Genomic DNA, 20,943 nt, shown 5'->3' on the forward strand with positions numbered 1-20,943 from the left:
TTCTATTTGGATGCTCAGGGAGCTGGTCATGACTTCCCTGTGCTCAGTGATACTTCACCCCAAAAAGACTGAAGATCCAGACAATGTCAGAGCAGCCGTGAGCTGCATGGAGACAGGCAGAAATTCTGCCCCTTTATCTTGACCTTTATACATTTGGGGACTTTCCTCTTTGAAGAGGAATATCTTGCTTTTCCACTTGCTATATGCTGATAAAGCTATGAATTGACTCCTTTGCTCTGAATTTTCAACAGTTCTGTTCTTTTAAAGATCCTCTTTCTTCTTTCCCTTCTGCTCCCACTTCCCCCAGAGTCCCCTGGCCATGATGAAATAGCACTGGGCATGACCCAGAAAGAAAGGTGCAGTGTTGAAGTGTGTGTGTGCTTTGTGGCTTTCCTGTGCTTTCATTTGACATTGAACTACCCATGCAAGAAGAGAATTAAAATGATATGAGCATTTTTTATTTTGCTTTTTTTTTCTCCTCAAAGTTTCCCTTCCTGCACTCCAAGTAACAACTTTGGGGTTTGGGTTTTTTGTTTTTTTTTGTTTTTTTTTTTTTTTCTGGCATTATCTCCCTCAGGACAAAGCTTATGGGGCATATAGGACTGTGCATTGCAGAACTGCAGCGTGCATTGAAAATCATTCTAGCACACACTTGGGGGCAGTTGTGTTTTTCTGCGATTCAGTCAAGCAGCTCCCTAAACTAGGAATCGTTATCTTTGATTCTAATGGCTAACATGATGGCTAACGTGACAATTTGGGTGATGGTTACCTCTTGTGTCCTCGTGTGAATGCTAGATAGTTACCACATGTGTGTACCTGCAAAAGAAATTGCCTGTTTTTCCCCACCCCAGTGTTCACATACAGCTGTCAGAGACGGGGAAAGAAGTTCATTGTAAAAAAACATGTGTAAGCAGTTTGAATGTGGTGAAAGTTCTTATTGTTTCCTATAAGCTGAAAACAGTACCAGTCCACGATTCAGAACCAAAGACTGAATCCTAATTCAAAGCATGTATGTTTGCTAATACCTGAAAGCCCTCAAAGAAAAAAAAAAGAGGAACAAAAGAAAGTCTGAAGAGGCAAAGGGACAAAAAATCAGCAAAAGAGAGATTGCCTGTGTATGGCTCATCATTGTGCTGAACAAACTACACTCCTATCGCTGCCCTGCTTGCTGGGCAGGGGCAATGCTTGGAGCTCCTGTCTGACAGGGTTCCCCTGTCTGTCCCCTCTTCCTGGGTATAGTGGTGATCTACACTCCTCAGCAGTGGTGGTAATGGCAGGAAACTTTATAGGTAGAGGCTCACTCTAAGCAAGAGCTGAGTGAGGCTGCCTGCCTGCAGGCGCATCGGCAGTGCTTTTTGTGGCAAAGAGCTACCCTGAGTGCGGTAGGAAATGTCTTGCGGGCTGTTTCTATGTTAAATCACACCTCATCCTACTTTTCTGAATCCAGTGGAGGGGCAGGGGTTATAAACTAGCAAAAAGCATTGGCCCCTTGTGTCTGTGCCTAGCCTGCTCAAGTTAATTCATTTTTTGGCTCATTACATTTTCTGCCCCATTACTAATTGCCTCTTGGGCTCTACTCATTGCCAGGGTTTCCTGACCGTCAAAACATTACTAAACAAATGAACTAAATAAAATAAACCTTCTTCAAGAGCCTTTCCCCAGCCCTCCCCTTGTGTTAGTATTCCAACTGCGCCCAACAGGTAAGCGTCTGCACTCATGTTATCTGTATTAATTAGACTGTAATACCCTTGGCACAAGACAAGGACAGGGATGCAAGAGAGTCTCTCCTGCAGCTTCCTGATAATTTATACCAACTGAAAGCCTGCTGCAATGTCTTTCGCTAGTGCCACATGTACCAATAGTGATGCATAAATAAGATTAATTTTTATTAGGCATTTTCACTTCCAGGTAATTAGCCCCTTCTCCACAATATCAGAGCCCTGCGCAGTGTTTAATGAACATTTTGTAGCAAACTCCTAAGGCAGAAGCACTGCTATCTCCAGACAGACGGCTTGTGTCACCCCTGGTCATGGGAGGAGTCTCTCATAGAGTGAAATATGAACTTCAGTTTCTCCAGGTCTAGATTAGTGCTCAGATCCCCGAATCCTCCTGCCCAGCAACTACCTCTAGTAGCTGTTTACTGCTCTCTGACTTTGCACACTTGTATCTTACGCTGAATGTACCTAAATTCTTCAGGTATAAAACCTAAGAGCTGAAGTAATTTGCCCTGTTGTATTTGGTTTCTTATCTTTGCAACATCAGCATTTCTTAAAATCAGACGGAACAGGAGGGTAAACATGTCTGACTCAAGGGATAAGCTTGCCATGTTTTTCATTATGGCTGATTGTTAATATAATCAGTTCAGTAACAAAAGTACTGCAGTGAACTGCTTAACCTTGAGCCTTACTTGACCAGGCTGTGAAGGATCTTCATCTCCATGTTACAGTAACAGCGGGGCAGGTTTCATTATGCAGCCGGTAGTACTATGGTAATAAAAGAAGCACCAAAAGTGGGTTTGTTCATTACTGCTGGAATCCATATTATCTGCCAGGGGCTCCATCCTTATCCTTACACAAATAAGCATCTTCTCTTAGCAAGGTAGTTTAGCACCAGGGATTGTCCTCTGCTGCTCACCTCTTCCCTCCTCAGTGGTTTCTGTCTCCTGCTGCCTTTGCAGAGCCATAGCTTTCTTCCTCAGCAGCAAGAGTAGCTGGTTGCTTTTGGCACCTGTTTGGTCTCAACTGGCCATTGCTTTTCTCATGTCTGTTGCAGTGTGAAGGTGAAGATGGAGAGCAGCGCACCTATACCCTGCACTGCACTTTCTGAAGCACCTGCTCTTCCTCATCCAGGGCAGGAGTGAGGCACAGCACTGGAGCCCTGTGGTCCCAAGAGCAGAGGACAGTCTTCAGCAGGAGGGCGGGCAGAGCCAGGTGCACCAGACCCCTGAGGCTATGCACGGGAGGCCCAAGCTTTACCCTTTGATGCAGAGGGTAGGTTTGTTCAGGCCAGGGCTTTTAGTCCCTGAGGTACTATTAACATCATGTTTTGAGCCACTTTGGGGAATCACACCATTGCCAAGGTCTTCGGTTTTCCACATTCTTTAGGTTAATAGAAATATTTAGCTGAAGCATGAAGGCCTTGTAGTTGTGACAGGAAAACACACCGAAAAAGGTCCGATCTTTTCTTTCTTTTTTTTTTCTTTGGGCCTGATTGTCTCTGCTTGTTTATGGCTGCCACTAATTTGCTCGTTTGCTTGCTGGAAAATAGCTAATTAAAACCCACTTCAGCTAACAAGCTGACTGGGACCATGCAAATGTCACTCTCTGCTGTCTGCTATTTTCGTTTATACTTTACATTATTAGTGTTGTTTTTCCTCCCTCCATAGTAATAAATGCAAGGATAGATTTAGTACCCTCTTCACAGGTGTGTGCTTGTACATCAGCACATCATCCCGAGAAAAGTGCTGCTGTTTTACTGCACTTCAGTACTTTGAGTGTTATTACCCCTGACAGTTAATGGTTTCAGACTACACTGCTTGTTAGCACTAGGTTCTGAACAGCTTCATCTATCTTTTTGTTTTTACACTGACTGGTCACATTAAGTATATGTGTCTGAGCTATTAGTCCCGTCTGTTCGTTGCATGCATTTCATTTGGTGCGTTTTTTCACTAAAATTAGTATGTATTGTCATCCATATACTTCAACACATCGACTTTTGTTATAATTATGCTGTCATCATTTTGCTTCCACACACTTGCTAATTTATTGTAGCTAAATTAGACCTAATATTAGCAATTTTGCAGCTGTTCCCATAGACCACGCTCAGCCATATATTTGTACATTGTTTGGTAATTGGATTTGAGGGCTCAGGAACGGACGATGGCACTCTTTAGAAACAAGAGAAAGATTTGAGGAAATGGGGAAAAAATAAAAGTACAAGCCCCAGAAGAGGCTTCGGGGGTGAATTTCCAGAGCCAGCTTAAAAGGTTTTCACACGGCCAAACAAATCAGAGAGTTAGCGTACCACATCACAAACTTTCCAACAGGCATGTCGCATTCAGGCAGAGCATTAGCCATTCCCCCTGAATATGCTTTTTATTTTAACCAAGACTGGACCATGAAAAATCCGTGGGGACCTATGGAGGGTCTTGGGAAACGGTTCTTACTGCAGCACGTTAGAAATCTCCAGGAAAGGATCTCAACATCAGGGGAGGCTGCTCTGAGGTGATTTTTTTTGGATTGAGCTGTGGGGAGAGAAGGAGGGAAAATGGTTTTGTTTCAGAGTGTGAGCTCTCCATCCTTGTGTATTGATACCCATCTTTTGTCGCTTATCCAGCCCCACTTCAGTTGATGTCAGTACAAGCAGAGTATGAAAGGGGTGACTTTAAAAGAGTGAACAAGGAATGCAGAACAGAGCTGCAAAGCTCTTATGTATCCTTTCTGGGCACAAGTTGTTTTATTGTCAAGGGTGTACGACTGGCAAAAGAAATTATGAGAGCCTGCCATTGAGTCCTATATGGCCTTTTTAAAAATAATTTTCTGACATGATAGAAGACAAAATTGTGAGGGAGCGTGTTCAGGCTGATGCCACAGAATCAGTTTAATTCCCAGTCCAGTGGAAGAAATAGAAGAAACTTAATCACTAAAGAGGATACCCTTAACTGAAATGGAACTAAATTTTCTGTGCTCACAATACATCCACCTGCTTAATAGGAATATTATCACAAGATGCAGTGCTGCTGGCAGATGCACATGCAAGTTTAAAAATAAGACAGTAAAATTAACAAAAAAAAAAAAAAAGAAGGGTATTTGCTCAGCTCTCATCTATAACACAGAGTTCTTTCCAACTCACTACAAGCTGTTGCAGCAGGCTGCATTCTGCTCTGTTCCTCCCTTGGCCAAAGCTTAATTTCTGTTTGGAAAAGAATAAAGAAATTGACCTGCCAAAAGTAAAACAGCATAGGGAAAGTCATCTAAGAATTCAGGCCCTACAAGTATGTTGTACATGAAAAGAAAGTGAAGGCTAAAATCCAGGCCATTTAACACATTTTTAAATGATGGCAACTCCCACAAAACAGTTAAAATAATCCAATTTAAAATAGCTCATCCCCTCTCACTTAACAATGATTAATAACCAAACGATTGCCAGATGATATTCTTTTGTCCTGACCAAGGCTTCATTATCCTTCCTTTTTTCACAAATGCGGGGAAAATAGATACATAGGTCTTGCAGTAGCCTGAACAGTTACTGGATGCAGTGGTGTCAGAAGTCAATCTCTTGGCAGTTGTTTCCAGTGGAGCTGTGAACACGATCAGCATAACCTACAGGGAACAGGGAAGTATGGGCTTTGCTCATTTACTCTGCTTTGGATTTTGAGGGGTTCATTTGTTTTTCTTTCATGGCAAACTTTCTCCTGGCCAGTTTTCTCTTTGACCTAGCTGGGTCTCATCATCAAGGAGTCCATCTCTTCTTAGTGGCCATTGTCAGCACACCTTGCCTTCTTGCACAGCCTTAGTTTTCGTGTAATTTCTTACCCTCTTGTCTTTTCACTCTGCATGAGATTGTCTCTCAGAAGAGGTAGGCAATGATTTCTTAGATCTTCCCCGCCCCCAGTAGTTGCCATTTATGGTGAATATTGCTGAGCAGTGTAGAAATACGCGTGCAAAGAGCACTTGCAGCAGAGAACAGATATATTATAATTTGAAGGTGAGCATAAAAAGAGGAGATTTGGCAACATTGTCTAGCTTGCACATGCTCTTTGAGCTCTTGTTTGTACTACTGTAGTGTAACATCTTTTCTATCAAGCTGCTAAAGACCTATTAAAAGGGTACAAAGTGAAGTCATTAGCAGAAACTTGTTTAAGGTCTTCACACACATATGTGCTCTTCAGGTAGCTGGCTGGGCAGTGCTGTGAGGATCTCACTTGGAAGCTGGAGCAATAAATGTCATGTCAGGGGCCAACTGTCTGTAATCACAGTTAGCAGGTTGAACAGACTTGTGAAAATATTTTCTTTATGTGAAGAGAGACGCTGCACACTTTGCCACAGCAGAAGTTGCTAAACCTAATGTAATATGACAAGTCCTTTGGCAGCAAAAGCCACATTCAATAGACACACTGCCTGTGAAATGGCAAAGAAACAAAAGCAGTTTTTCTGCACAAATGTCATCTTCTCTCTCTTTTGCAGCATCTCTCACCTTGTCCTACTCTCACACCCTTTGTTTTCGAGGTGACATTGGCCACACAGCATGGTCTCCTTCTACATCACCCCATCCATCTTCTCCTTCAGGTGCCCTGGGACATGGCCTTTCCCCCATCCACAGGCCTGCTAGTGATGCTCATGTTAATATGCCATCCTTGTGCCTAGAAATCCAACTGGTGAGGGGTGCCTTGCTCTGCTGGGATGAAACATGGGGATGGAGGGGGACCTGGCACACCGCAGCAGCTTCCCAGGGCTGCAGCAACAGAGAATGCCTGCCACCCCACAAAGGGCCATGGGCAAACTGCATGTCCCATGTGCATGGCACATGGAAGATGTAGCATGTCTGTGGCAGCCTCCTACTACAAACAGCATCTGCAGCAATTTGTGCAGCTGGTGATGAGATTTAAAAAACTCCAGGAGACTGCTGTGAGAGGCAGGAGAGTCTGTCCTCTTGCTTTGCCAGTGGCACCAATGGATGATCAGGTGGGGCCAGGCTCTGCATCCCACCACCATCTCACCAGGTATGTAACAGCGTAGGCTCTGCTGCTGCAAAAGTGGCTCTGGCTTGTCATCTTGGGAGACCTGAATAGAAAGCAAATCACACTGGAGTCTCCTTTGGCCACTGTTCAACCACCAAGGCAGCATCCTCTTCTGCCTTGCACAGCACCAAACACTAACGCTGCTTTGCAGGCGTAATGAGATTTCCCTACCAACTGGCCTTCAAGAAGGCATCCTTAAGTCAAAAGCAAAAAGGTGAACCAATGCTGTTTGTTTTGTGCAAACAAGAGCAGTGTGCCTATATAACCTCTCTGAAGCTTTTCAGTCTCATCCTCCACTGCTCTGTCTGGTGGAAGAAGGTGGTGGAACACAGCCTGAGTCAGACCTTTCTGCTTGCAGCTGTATGATAGTGTTTTGCGCTTGCTTTCCACAGACGTAGATGATTACATGAAGTGTGAGGCAGTGGAGAATCAGGCTCCTGAGGGCTTCTTATGAGATGGCAAGTAATTAATGACGGTGTGCAATGTAAGTTCAATAGCAGTAACAGTGAAATCAAGAGGTTCACTTGCAAAACAGTTATTCTGTCACTGAACTAACACACCACCGGTACAGAAAGGAGATTCCCACAGAACAGTTTTCCTGCAGCACCCAGGGTAGGTTTCTGCAATGGCTTTGCACAGAATCCAAACTCAGTCTTTTGAGTCAGAACATCATCTGTATCAAGACGTGTTCAATGAAGGAATAAAAAGAGCCCATCAAGAAACGGGATTTGGGGATTTCCTCTTAGTAAGAATTATTGTCGAGCTTCATGACAACTGGCAGCAATACTCGAGGGCCTACAGGGAAGTACAGTGCTGATCCACTTACCATTCAGTTTTACCTACCTCTGCAGGACTTCTCTTCCCCTTGGCAAGATGCTTTTTCAGCTCAAAGGGGACAGAGAAAAGGGGCTCACAGTAATTTTCTGATCTCTGATTTTTTTTTCCATTAAATGCCCAAGGACGAGATCTTAAAGAAAAGCAACAAAGAAATAAGAGTAAGTGAAGCATTTTAAAGCTGCAGCTCCCTTTCACAGTTCTTTTCATCAATTTGGCTTCTTAGAAAGACAATGCCATTAGAAGAATGGGAACAAAGCATGTTGTGAGGGCGTATGAAGGGAGGGAGGTCAAGAAATACACTGCAGCAGTATGCCAGGCTCACATTTCTTATTCTTGACTCATTCCCCAACAAGTCACTCCATACGAAAGGATGCAGTGGCAGTGATTGGAAAAGCTAGTGTAGCATCTCTTGAACTGCGGATAATTTCCAAGTTGCACTGAGTGTGACAGATAGATGAGCTGATTTAGTAGTGAGGGTGTATATGCTCAATTTCTTTAAAGCTGTAGCAGGGAATAAGTTACAAAAGACTCCAGGCACAAGCATTATAGAGGAGAAAAGTAACAGATTGGTGTATAGTGTTTGTTTGAGTTAAGAGAATGATTTAAGCCTACTAAGAAATAAAATTGCAAGCAATATACATTTTCCTTCAAGTTTTATCTGACATCAGCCTTTGTGTCTCTGTTTTCAGATCAGGGTGCAGGTCTTTCTGTCTTTCACTTCTCTCTCCCAGTATTCATCAAACCTCCAGGTTCATTTCAGGCAGGATCACAGCGTATTGGTCCCTCACCTCCTTGCACTTACACCACCATCTCTAGTTCATTTGAAGGCCTGGGGTCTAGAGAGTTTGACACTAGCACAGGGCAAGGTGGAAATCCAGGTTTGCCAGCAGTCCCACTGGCGCTCCAGTACAGCAGTGCAAGCTGAAGCTAGGGAGTGGAAGAAGAAGTATGTTTGAGCTGATTCATATTTAAATCACATCACCTTGCTTCACAGCATTATTTTCACCATCATGGATTCTTAAGCAGCATTTAAACCTGTTCTCTTAGCTGGCAGCTGCTGCATGTTGGAAATGCCATTTTAGAAGTCGCTTTTGTTGTACATATATACATTTAGAGGCTGCGCTGCAGAGAAAGTATTTTTTGCTGACCCTGCTTTGCTTCTTAAAGCTCAGGTGGACCCTGAAAATATGTCATATGCTGTATTGGCTAATGAAATAGCACTAATGTTGCCGTCCTAAGATTTTAGAGAGCTGTGACTTGTTTTTACCGAAGGAGTGACACTCATTTTGGATATAAATTCAGTACAAAAATGTATAATAGATTGTTTAGTGATATTAGGGCAGTAACTATTTTTCCCCTGAACAAACTACCCAAATAACTGAACCAGTGTAGTTAATTAGAATCGATCTCACATTTTAGCACCAGGAAGTGCATAATGGAAGATAAGATTGATTGTAACCACTGGATCACTTCATTTAAAGACTGCTAATAGGCTAAAATGACAGAACCAATCTAAAATTATAATTTCAGAATCAATATAATTTTTATAACGTTGTCAAATCTAAAAAATTAATCTAAATTTATGCTGTGAAACTAGCAAATCCTTCCTAGCTATTATAATGAAATGAGCCAACATTTTATTATATTACTTCTTTAAATAGAAAAAAGGCTTCTTTATTGGCATGGCATTGCAGCAGACGAGATAACCAGGCTTTCAGTTTGGGAGGTATCTGCTCATTTCTTGCTTAGGGCAAGAGTAGAAATAGATTTTTAACCTTCCCTGTTTCCATCACAGTCCTATTCTTCCACGTTATTAAACCACCACAAAAATGTGAGAGCAGGCTTTGTTTCGGAAGTAGAGATCAGGACTGGCAGGGAGTAGCATTTCAGGAGGGATTTCAGATTTGCTAACAAGGGTCTAGTGGAAGCATGTGCCACTTAGTTTGCCACTGCTATCCTGACACCCTCAGAAGAAATGTAGCCTCATATTCTCCAGAAGAAAGAAAAGGACAGTTGTGGTAGCTTACAGACAAATATTTTCATTCCCTTAGGAATTCATTCTTGGGAGCAGACCTGACCAAAAACCACATTGCAGATTTTCATAATACCTAGGGCTTTTGTTCATTCCACCCCTGCAGAAACAAACCAAAAAAAGGTGCTTGCATGGCTTCAGCTCCCATTGATGTTTCTTTGAATGTCAAGTGTTCCAGTTGTTCTCTCTTTCTTATTGTTGGGTTTTGGTTTTTTTTTTTTCAGTAATGCTCCCTGCAGAACTTATACTGACTTATTTGTTGTGACTTCATAGCCACTTTTATATACTGAGCATTGTGGCATTGAATGGGCAGAAGCGGTCCTCAGGTGCTTCCAGCAGAGCTCACCTAGGGCTGTGGCTCTTGCTTCTTTCCCTCGACCAGCAGCAGCCGCAGCTCTTAGGAGCTTTAGCAATCACAGGCAGCCCTGGCAGCCACAGAGCAGGGCTGTTTGCACCCTTGAGTCCCTCCTGGAACTCCTCATGTCCTTCTATGGAGAGCTGTATTACTTGGGAAAATCAGAGCTACTGCTCTCCAGTAACCTGTGAGTAATGAATCAAACCACGCTCAGGGCAGGTCCTCCCTGTGACCTATCTCTGTGGGCTTACAAAGCTGATGCTGATGTAGTTGGCAATAGCTTTATCTTCAATTATTTGCACTATGTTGCCTTAGGATGAGGCTGCTCTTTCTAGATGTGATAGCACTATGCAGCTGCCTTCTGCTCAGGGTAAAGGCCAAGCTAAAGGCAGTGTTTCCTTCTGAAAGCACAAATACTGTTGAACTGCTCCCAGCCCTGGCTGTCTTCACTCAAGACTGCATAGGGGCGAGGGCATCGGTCTTGCTGAAACCAGGAGAGCATTGGCATAGGTGTCAATCAGGCCAGAACTGTGATTTGAATGATTCCCTGCCTTTAGTAGAGAGGGAATTAAGGTGCGTCCAGAGAAGCTGGTTAGAAACCACCATCCCTACTTCTCCAAAGAAGCTGCAGAAGGCCCTTCCTGCAAAAAGGGACTGAGCCTGGAAAAGTAGGGCAGGGCATCCTTGCAGACAAGGCAATTCCATTGCTTTTGCACACAAAACCAGAGGCAATGAACAGGCAAATTCCATCCTGAATTCATTTTGCAGTGAAGGGAGGTGAGGCTGAGTGCGTCTGAGCGGGACCTGCATGCGGGAGCTGACCCTGGGATGGCAGTAATTATTGCAGGAAAGAACAGGAGGACACATGTATGGAGACCCCAAAGAGCACTTTGGAGGGCTTTGTGTTTCTTGGAGGTTTAATGTATTATAATCTGATTCGGCACAAGACAGTCTGGGAATAAACGAGAAATGCAAGAAAGACCAGTGATTTGAAGTGTATGGGGAAGTGCAAAGAAAACAGTGCTTTAAAGTGCTTTTTTTCCCTTTTATGCAAGATCTGACTGGGGCCAGGCAGAGAGAGCAAAAGGCTTCTGTGAGTTAACACAAAAGTAAAGCAGTACTTTAAAGATGCTTTATTTGCTCCTTAGAGTCTTCTTTTGATTTTTAATATCTCTGAGACTTGTCAGGGAGAAAACAGACAAAGACATTAGATTCTGGGTCTTGAGCAAAGCTCAGGGACATGAGACTTCCACAAAATGAAAGAAATTACAGCCTGTTAACGACCTTACCCAAAGTGCTGCACAACATCAAACAGACGCTGTTTTTCTTTGATATCAAACCCATCAAGATGGTCCATCCACTGTGGCGGTCTCTTGCATTCTCTGGAGAAGTGCTTCAGGCTGGTCCCAGCATACCCCCACATTTCCAGTTGAACTGTTTCAGCTGGATGGAGAAGGATAGCAAGCTGGGGAGAAACCTGGCACCAGACCTGCCTTTATTAACTCCAGCAGGAGGGAGCCGTCCAGGCAGTAAAGGCACATAGATTACACTGGCTTTTCCAAACCCACTTTCTTACTGCCTGCCTGGGCCCACAGCCTGCATCCAGGTCTCTGTGTCCAAACATTGTTAGGGAAAAGGATACTGAGGGATATCCTGGCTCCACTGGGTGGTACAAAGTTTGCGCTTTCGGTTTAGTAGGTTTATAGCCGAAAGTCCTGAAGCCACTTCAGCTCATGATCCAAGAAACCAAGCTTAGTTTTCAGTCAGGATCAACTTGATTTGGTTATTTGAGTCTGTTTCAACTACACAAAAGAAATTATTTCAGCTTCATTGAGTATCTATCACAGTTTCATGAATTTGTGACACTTGTCTGCCTTCTGCCAGTTTCAACCAGAAGAAAATAATGCTAACAGTAAATATGCTATAAAAATTAGAGGCTGAAGTAAATTTTGCCAAAAGCCAATTAGAGATTTGAAAAACAGATAGATGACTCAGGCCAATTTGAACTCTTCAAATTGAGCTTCTGGTGGTTCCAAAAGAGTGTAGAGATTGAACTGATTCTGAAACTCCAGCAGATGATGGATGCAGCCAGAGAGATGTGCAGCTAACAGAAACCCTCTGCTGAGAGAGCATCAAGGTCTGCAAGAAGCCCACAGAGCATGATGACTGCAACTGGGATGTGACAATGGCCATCTCTTTGCAGAGTGGGTTCTCAGCTATGGAGAAAGGTAGCAGTCTTAGCACCAGAAGCTTTTTTTGAGAGCAGCCAGTGACCACTGGAGATCACTTAAGAGATGCACATCCATTTTCTGAACCATATGGAGTTTTCCAATGATAGCTTCATGAAGAATAAGCTGCACTACACCAGCCTAGGGATTGCAAAAATGTTGGCATATGCCTTGATTTGAGTCAAGCATGGGAAAACTTGGGTTTTCATAATCATGAGTGGAATTAATGTGTGATAAAACATGAAAAATGGCTTGTATTTCTAGGTTAAATGTCACTAGAGCAAGTTGTGAATTTGTCCATATTTATTGCCCGATTTAGGGTAAGGAAGTGACTGCCATGAAAAGAATGTGCAGGGAATATGTTGGGAGGGTTAGCTATTTTTAAGCTGTAGATTTCTGCTGAGCTTGAGTCCTATGGTCATTACTTAATCTGCAGGACTGCCACCATTCTTCCCAGTGAGGACTCCCACACATATCCTGTTTTTCACTTTTCTGCGAGAACATCTGCCTGTGGTTCCTCCGTCAGATTTTGAAAATACAAGAGTCATTCATGATGGGACTTTCCATCATGACCTAAAACCTTGGATTGCCCATTCCAGGAGAAGACTGGGTGGCTTTGACCACCCAGAGCACTTGGATGTATCTACTAGAACTTACCTTTCTGAAGGTGGAAACTGAGACAACGACAATGGTGAAATGATCCTTTGCTAATAATGAAAGTGATAACCTTTGAAACATCATAAAAAATATGCCATTTTTCCAGCAGATCCATCAGAGGGAGAAAACATGAAAGATGATGGTTTACCCCAGCCCACCTATCCCGATAGGACTTCTGCTTATGCTATGATCTTTATTCACAGATGTGTGTGTTTGAAATATCAAGAAGTAAAAAGTTTAAACCAGTCAGTGTTATCCTCTGCATCCCTCCCCCCCCCCCCCGAAGAAATGCCCATAGTTTATTTAAAATATATATATGAGTATATATGCTTCGAAAGGAGAAACAAGGTTTAGCAACAGTTATCAGAAGACAGCACCACTTCTTTGCACCACTCCGTCAACTGTAGCTAGGATGATGATCCAGGTTAGATAGAATCAAATCACAGTCCCAAAGCTGTTGTTATGTATAGCTGATGTAGCCATTGTTCCTTTGTTGCATCTGTGGAAGAAGAGGTTTCACTTTCTAGACCACCCACTTCAGAGAAAAGAAGCCCCACACTTCATGCTCACTGCATTTGGCAAGGAGTCCTTAAGCGTTTGTATGTTCAGCCTGACTGCTAGGCTGAACAATACTGGCAAGGTAAGAGCTGGCCCCAGCCCATGCAGCTAAATCAGGGGTTCCCAAAATCTGCTTTACAGCTATCCTCTGCGGCAAGGAAAGTCACTTCAGGGGGCTGTGAAGCCCTTAAGCAAGCAAGACTGTTCATGGCCAGGAGTTTTCTCTTACAAACTATTTAATTTGTGGGGAAAGAAAAGTATTTTTAAAACCTCCTGTCTACGTGTATATTTTCTTTTCTACATGGATAGAACTTCTCATCCTAACTAGAAAGACAGCCTTTTTCACCCGAATAATAGCTTCAGGCATTCACTCAAAGCAGTGACGTGAGTCTCACTCTTATATGTTGGAAATACATGTCTGAAGTGCCAAGTGGCTGGTTATTCTCAAGCAGATATTTCCCCTCCTGTTCTGTACATCCTAGATAACAGTTCTCCCATTCTGAATAGTTTGAAATGGTAGGAGAGTCTCTAGTTGTTGCAAATGAAAGCTCTTACAAGGCGTGGGTTGATTTGGCTGTTGAAGAAGGACCTGATATTTTTTCTGGTTTTGTTTTTTTTTTTCAATTAAAACTCCAAATGGTTTTTTTTGGGTGTCTAAATTGTTCCCCCACAGCTCTTGCTTTGATAGTCTGAAATCTGTTTGTAATCTTCAAAGCAGTAACTTGATTCCTGAGGGTTTCCATTAACCATAAGAATGCAACAAGAACAAGTGGCTGAGCATGGAAGCTAGGTGTATTTAATTTAGAAGTGAGGCATATATTTTTTAGTAGTGCCAGTGACTGGCAGACCTTCACTGGTAGAGATGACTTTCCTAAATCCTAACATTGTCTGTCCCAGGCTAAGTACCTAGAAGGAAGATTTACTTTATTCAATCTGATATGAGCACAATAGTGCAAAACCTCTGCTCTGTAACACCCAGAAGATGGGATCAAAGATGCCTGTATCTGTCAGCCTAGCTTTTGTGGAGGTAGGGTTCTCCACTTCTACATGGCAGGAAAAGGCATGGATGTGCTGCTGGTGCCCTGCACTGCTAATCTGTGAATGCAAGGTGCACCTGAGGCTGTGGGGACACATCTGCATGGTTTCATGCCCATCAGCTGGGCTGTGTGCTTGCATGCACACTAGGTAACAGCACAGCAGGACTAGACAATTGAACACTCACCTTAAAATCGATGCAATGATACAAGTACATGGTTTGTGCTGCACAGGTAGATGTTGAGCTAATTTTTAACTCTCCATGCCTCCTCCTCTGTATGTTCCCACAGAGAGCTTCTTTTCTGGATCACAAGAAAATGAAAGCAGGACATAAAGGAAGAAGGAAACTTCTGGGGTTAGTAAAGCAATAGCTTTGCCCTATCATCCTATTCATAAATGTGCCAAGGAAAGAGTTAACCAATTGAGAGATAGGTACCTGTGGGTGTTTGAGAAGGCAGGGGGTAATTAGGGCAGTTGTTTTTTAATTATCACTTAAGTCAGTCCTTGGAAGGCCCTCCAGCCACATCCAGGTTAATGGTCACCACTGTATGCTGAATCAGCAAACCCCTCGCGCTCGCCTTCACTGGAGGCTCCCAATTGGCTGAGGCTAGCTGTTTTTGCTGGATCTGCTGAACTTCTCTCTGAAGCCAGGATGATTAAAAGAGAAAAGCAATCTACAGCTTTAATCAAGCTCGCAGGAACACACCTTCCAGATTTTGTGAGACGAGGTATTTGTTACCTCCTGTCCTCTGGCATGATAGCAGTTTAATGAAAGGCTGCATATTTTTCTGTTAGCAGCTCAACCACTTAATTCTTAAGTTCCTTCAGAGCTCTCAGATGTATGCCATCTGGTCATGGTGACTTGTTGCTCTTTAATTTGTGAATTTGTTCCAGCACTTCCAGTTTTGACACCTCAATCTCTGACAGTCTCATCTTCATTACTTGAAAAGAATAGCTTAGAGGGCTGTCTCTCTCTCCTGTGCTCATCTTCTTGTAGCTTCAATTTCATTAATACAATTTTAACATAAAACAGAATTTATAGCTTTGCCCAAATATGCCATCTTTCCTCCTCCTATCCATCCTGCAGCATTTTGTTGTGCTATATTTTTATTAAACAAAAAGACATCTGAAAACTGTGTGGATCCTGTGCAAACAGGTAACCAGCATATTTTCTATCTTATAAAAAAGCCTGACAGTGAGTTCTAAGAAACATCTATCACATCCATCAAAGTGATATTATTAGTCCTCAGAAAACAGGGAATTGGACAGCCTATTTAAACACATCTAGAATGCCTCTTCATGGCCCAATGTTACTTTTTTATGTATCATAAATAATATCTATTATTTATGCTCTATTTGCATTTCAGGTTTTCAGGGAAGTTGAGTCCCCATTGTAATATGCACTCTACAAGCACATAGTTAGAGGCAATTCCTCTTATGAGGAATTTACAAATAAAGAGGACAAATAGCTAAGAACAGACAACATACAAAGAAGTTGTCAAAGATGAATGTCTTTATGGTTAAATTTTTAATGGATTTTCCTTTTGAATGCAATGTCCTTCACCCCCTCTCGCTGATGTTTCTCCAGACGTCTATCCCCACCTAGCCTCACCAGGATTTCCTAATATGTTTTATTTCCAGCCTTTCCCTACTGCAGGAAGATGTGACAGCAGATAACTTGGCAGTGTACTACACCAGCCCATGCCAAACTTATTTTCTTCTTCCTGGGAGATTGAAGCAGTACTCCAGAGGTACTTTCATTTGTGGGATTTGAGGCAGCAGGCTCACCTGGCTTGCTACCTTCTTCCTCACCTACAAAACATGGGCGATGTGATGACTGCATTGCCCTAGCAGCAGAGACCACTGCTGAAAAGACCCCTTTGCCCTCAAACCACAGAGGCAGAGAAGGGATGGCTGCTCCACCACCCCTCTCTGTACTTTCAAATGACAGGAAACTTTTCTGTAGTGCCCTTCTCAGACCTCAGAAATGGGTTGGCTGGGAAGAGCAATTGTGGATGGGCACAGAAAGGGCAGAAACTCAAACCTGCTCTTCACTTCGTTATTAAATCTAGGGGATGACAGAAGCACGTTCCCCTCCTGACAAAGTCTGAGGGTCTCTAGTGACATTTATGTCACTGGAAAGGCATATAATATGTACACTGTGGTTTAATTTTATCTTAATGAAACAATATACATATAAAACTATCCATTAAATATAAAACAGTGAAGTAATTTGCAAATTTTCCTACGGCATAATAAATTAAGCATGGAGAGCACTAAGGAATGCAATTTGCAGTCATTTATAATGCAGTGTTTTATGTTAATAATTCAAAATCACATGCTATTTGGAGACACTTCTAATTAATGTATTTATGAAATTGTGAACTGTGACTGTTTTGGTTCCATTTAGCTAAACATTTCAACAGAATGCGCTTGCTGTTGTTTTGTGTTTGCTTAATGGCACCAGCAAGCATCAAATGTACAACTGGGGAGAGTTGGGGGTGGTATCTGTTGCAGCTTTTTTAATGGGTATGTGTTTTTGTCTGTGTACTGTATACATGCATGCGATTACACCCCTGATCTTACCGAGACGAAGAAAGTTCTGCAATAATTTGAGGAGAAAATAAGGAAAGGAAAGTTTTATGGATGAATAATTGATTGCAAGAAAAGTTCAGTACCTTCTGAAAAAATTGCTAAAATATTCAGTAGTACTTTTCACATGGCAGATCTGTATACACTGACATTTCTCCTGAGTGGTTAATTATGACTAATACAGCTCGTAAAATTGTATTCGTATTTTTATTTTGATATTATCCAGCTTTTTTATAAGACCAAGTTTTTGTCATACTGCTCCTTTATCAGAATGCTATGAAGAATGTCACGATTCCCCAGAAAGTTATTCTCCCAAGAGACTTGCAGAGATTTTTGGGTATTTTGAAATTTTAAGAATAAAACCTATGCATATCAGAATTTGTAGTGAATTAATACATGTCATGGCCCTAATTCTCAAAGTGGCTTGAAATGAATGGGCTTCTAAGCATATGCAGAACCAGATGCTAATACTACTCTGTTGTAGCCCTGCACAGGAAAGCGAAGGGAAAGGTCTTGAAATAATTTTCTATGACAATCTGTTTCACACGGGAAAGCAAATTAAAAAACGAAAGAAACCTGAAACTCCTCAAACCCATAGTAAAGAGGTCCAAGACGCTATATGCGGCCCCTTCCGCCTTTCAAAACAGTTCTGAGAATTTGACGGGATGCTAAATGAAGATCGTAATGTCTCCTGGTGATTTCAAAGCTCATTTGCAGTAACTCCATGTCGAAAGTTTTATTTCACTACTGTGCTGTCTGTGTGGTTTTTGTTCTTCTTCTTTCTTGGTTGCTTGCCTTTTTACTTCTCTTTTTTTTTTTCCACTGCTTGGGACAGTATGCATATGGATGGGAAAATATTTTAAAAGTTCTCATGGCCTTTAGCTGTGGTCTTGGAAATTGACCAATGTAATCATTAGACTGAGAATTAAAGGTGGATTTTGACCACTCTGTGTGATTTGTATTTTAAACAATGTAGAAACTGTTATGATTTAGGAGGCCATACGGACTTACCTCCCTATTATTTGCAATCATCTGAATTGCTCTATCGAGTCTTTTTATTTCCTTGGTATCAAATAACAACTATTGGCAACACATTAGATTAGCTGAATGATTCTCTTAAATAAACTAGTTCTTCCTAAAATGAAAAACAAGACCATATCTTCTGCATTTCTTCACTTTTGTCCAGCATGAATGCATTCAGAAAAAAAGTGGCATGTATTTATATATTTGTTTGCTTCTGTTTCTTAGTCCCAGACTAAACTGGAATTGCCAGGAATTGGTGACCATTGAGATTCAGATTTGGGTCATGTTTTAGGTAAGTTGCTCTATTTGAATGTCCTTTCTTGGTGTATCTTTAACTAGAATTTGTCTTTCAATAAATGAGAAGGATTTTGAGAGGTTCCATAAATGAGGCTCAAATTTATGGGTGAAAATTTTAACCCAAACTATGTCATTTAAGAATATATTTAAAAAAACAACAACTTTTATGTCTGTCACAGAGACCTAAGGTGTCAGAAATGTCTGTGGTACATCAGTGCAGGATGTAAAGTGGTGCAGAGTACGGGGAAATATACTGTGAGATAGGGGATATACGGAATGGATGTTCTGCGGACTTTGCTAACTAATCAGTTATTACCTGTTTGCCAGCTACCATGGTGGTCTGGATGCAATGACCCAGCTTTATTTTGAGCTTTATGCTCCTGGGTTTATGTCTGTAGCTGAGTTAGAGATCTGCCCGCCTCTAAAATTAATTTACAGTAACACAGAAGGAAGGTGCCTTTGCTGTTTTGTTTTGAGTGGGGCTTGAAGGGTTTTGTTTTTTTTCCAGTTTGAACAGAACATTTTCACTGTATTGTGAGGCATGGTGGCTGCTTACAGCTTCTGTTTCAGCCCTGTGGTATTTGAGCATTCAAAAGATGATGGAAAGCTTGTTTAAAAAATGCTTTCTCCAGTGATGGGAAAATGGCAAAACTTGGGAACATGCACACTTTTCTTTTTTCTTTTAATTGTTTTGTCATGATTTATAGGACTAGATCTACAGTTTTGTTTAAAATCTTCAAAGATACCAAAATAATGGTTTTGAAGGGCACCAAAGAAAGACAGGACAACAAAGACTGGCAGATCTCTTTATGAACGAAGAAACGGTATTTTTCTATTTTTTTTTTTTTTAGCTAATGTCTATCAAGTTACATCCTGGGAATAAATGTACCTATGTTTCAAACTGTAAATGGATACTAGTTAAGGTAAATACACCATTTCTTTTTCAGACTTAAAACCAAAACTTTACCTTGTCCCTCCTCTTCTCCCTTGGGCTGTAAGAGGATGTGCCTGTCCTTGTTTCCAGTTCTACCCAGAACTGTGATTTGGATGGGCTAGACACTCTGGAGGAAGAATAAACATACAGGCATACTCCGGAGATGGAGTATGTGGAAAAGGAGTAAGAAGTATTGCAAATCTCCTTGACTGACACAGAGAACTTGTTGGTGCAGGACAAATCCTGGGAAAGCTGAAGCTTCGGGACACTGAGCTGGCTGAGTATCTCCTGTTACTGGAGCTCAGGGAAACCCTGCATAAGGGAAGACATTTAGGGGACTTTGGTACATCATTACCATAAAAGGATAAATTAACCAATCAGTAAAAGGAAATTCAGCACCTGCTGCAGCAGCAGCATGGTAAGAAGTAAAAATTTTGCCACATTTTAATCCAGCTCCCACCAAGTTCCCCGAGAACTGAATTCAGCCTTTTCAAGTCAGAGCAAAGGAAGTTTTCCAAGCTGTTTGGAATATTTTTACTGCCATGAACAAAGCTACTGGGTAAGGCGTAAGTATACAAACAAAAAGACCCCAGATACAGCAATTACCAGCAGTGTACGAAGTTGTCTAGCAGCAGGCAACAACAAAAAAATCCACACATCTTCTGCCGAATCGTTAAGCATTTGTCTCAGCAGTGTTTGTGACCCTGTTGCATCTGCTTGCCACATACATTGTGTGAAGGCGCTTGACTAGACCAAATGTTTCAGGAAAACACATTTCCAGTGCCATGTTTCTGATATTCTTGGGCAGAGAGGTTGGGAAATTTGAAATGGAGTTTTATGGGCCAAATTTTCTACGATGGATCCCCACGGGCCCCATTGCAGATGTTGGGACCTGGCCTGCATTTACTCCTCCCGAGAAGCACAGGGAGAACTTAGCAAGACCTACTTTATGGAGGCCCCACCATTGGAAGGGAAAATCTCAAGTAAAATAACATTTTCCACATACCATTTAGCCACCAGTGCACTTGAGAAAATAATGTCTTTGAGACCGTTAAGCAAATTGGAAAATTGGGGAAAATCACTGAATAGATGACTTGCTCTGGATGATGCCTCTCTACCTCTTTCCTCCTTGCTTGGTTAAACAGAGCTTGGAGTCCCTGCATTTTAAAGCACCTCTCACACCTGTGATTTCATGGTGTTTGAGTTTACTTAGGCAGGATACGCTGGGAATTAACAGCAGTGCTGCCCAGCTATTCTGCAACCTGAATTTAAAGGGCAGGGGAAAAGGCTTCTTCTGGTGGCAGCGTAGAGGGTTAACAGCCACTAGAGACACAGATGAGATAATGGAATAATCTTGGGCAATTCTAAAGTAGTGGGAGAAAACAGGCTGGACAGAAAAGGCAAAAAAAATCAACAACAAAACACCAACCAACTTTCCTCTCTCCAGGGCATTTATGCTGCCAAGCAACTTACTTTACATCCATCTGTGATGCGAGTGTGTTGTGAAATGTAGCTTACTTGCTAAACGTTGTTTTGATGTGTTGTTTGGGACATGGGGAAAGAGAAATGGACTGCATTCAATCTCTATTAAAGCAGAAAGACGTCTTCCACAGGATTTATTTTCAGAAGCTTTGCGCTAACTTCATTTTCTTATTA

At 42.0% G+C, this 20,943-nt stretch overlaps 1 long non-coding RNA gene across 2 annotated transcripts in view; it reads left to right on the forward strand.

The window, feature by feature from the left end:
• The window catches only part of LOC134163100 (uncharacterized), a 94,834-nt gene extending 76,395 nt beyond the window's left edge, over positions 1 to 18,439 (forward strand). Inside the window, exons 3-4 of one of the 2 annotated variants that reach the window (XR_009964573.1) lie at positions 16,083 to 16,192; positions 18,282 to 18,439. This is a non-coding gene — a long non-coding RNA (uncharacterized LOC134163100). Of the gene's footprint in view, positions 1 to 16,082; positions 17,979 to 18,281 lie in introns of those variants that run through there. The other variant, XR_009964572.1, reaches the window with a different exon arrangement.
• Positions 18,440 to 20,943: the final 2,504 nt, after the last annotated feature.

Source organism: Pezoporus occidentalis, unplaced genomic scaffold (genome assembly GCF_034315485.1).
Source record: "Pezoporus occidentalis ecotype Australia unplaced genomic scaffold, CSIRO_AGI_Poc_V1 ctg2, whole genome shotgun sequence".
NCBI lineage: Eukaryota > Metazoa > Chordata > Aves > Psittaciformes > Psittacidae > Pezoporus > Pezoporus occidentalis.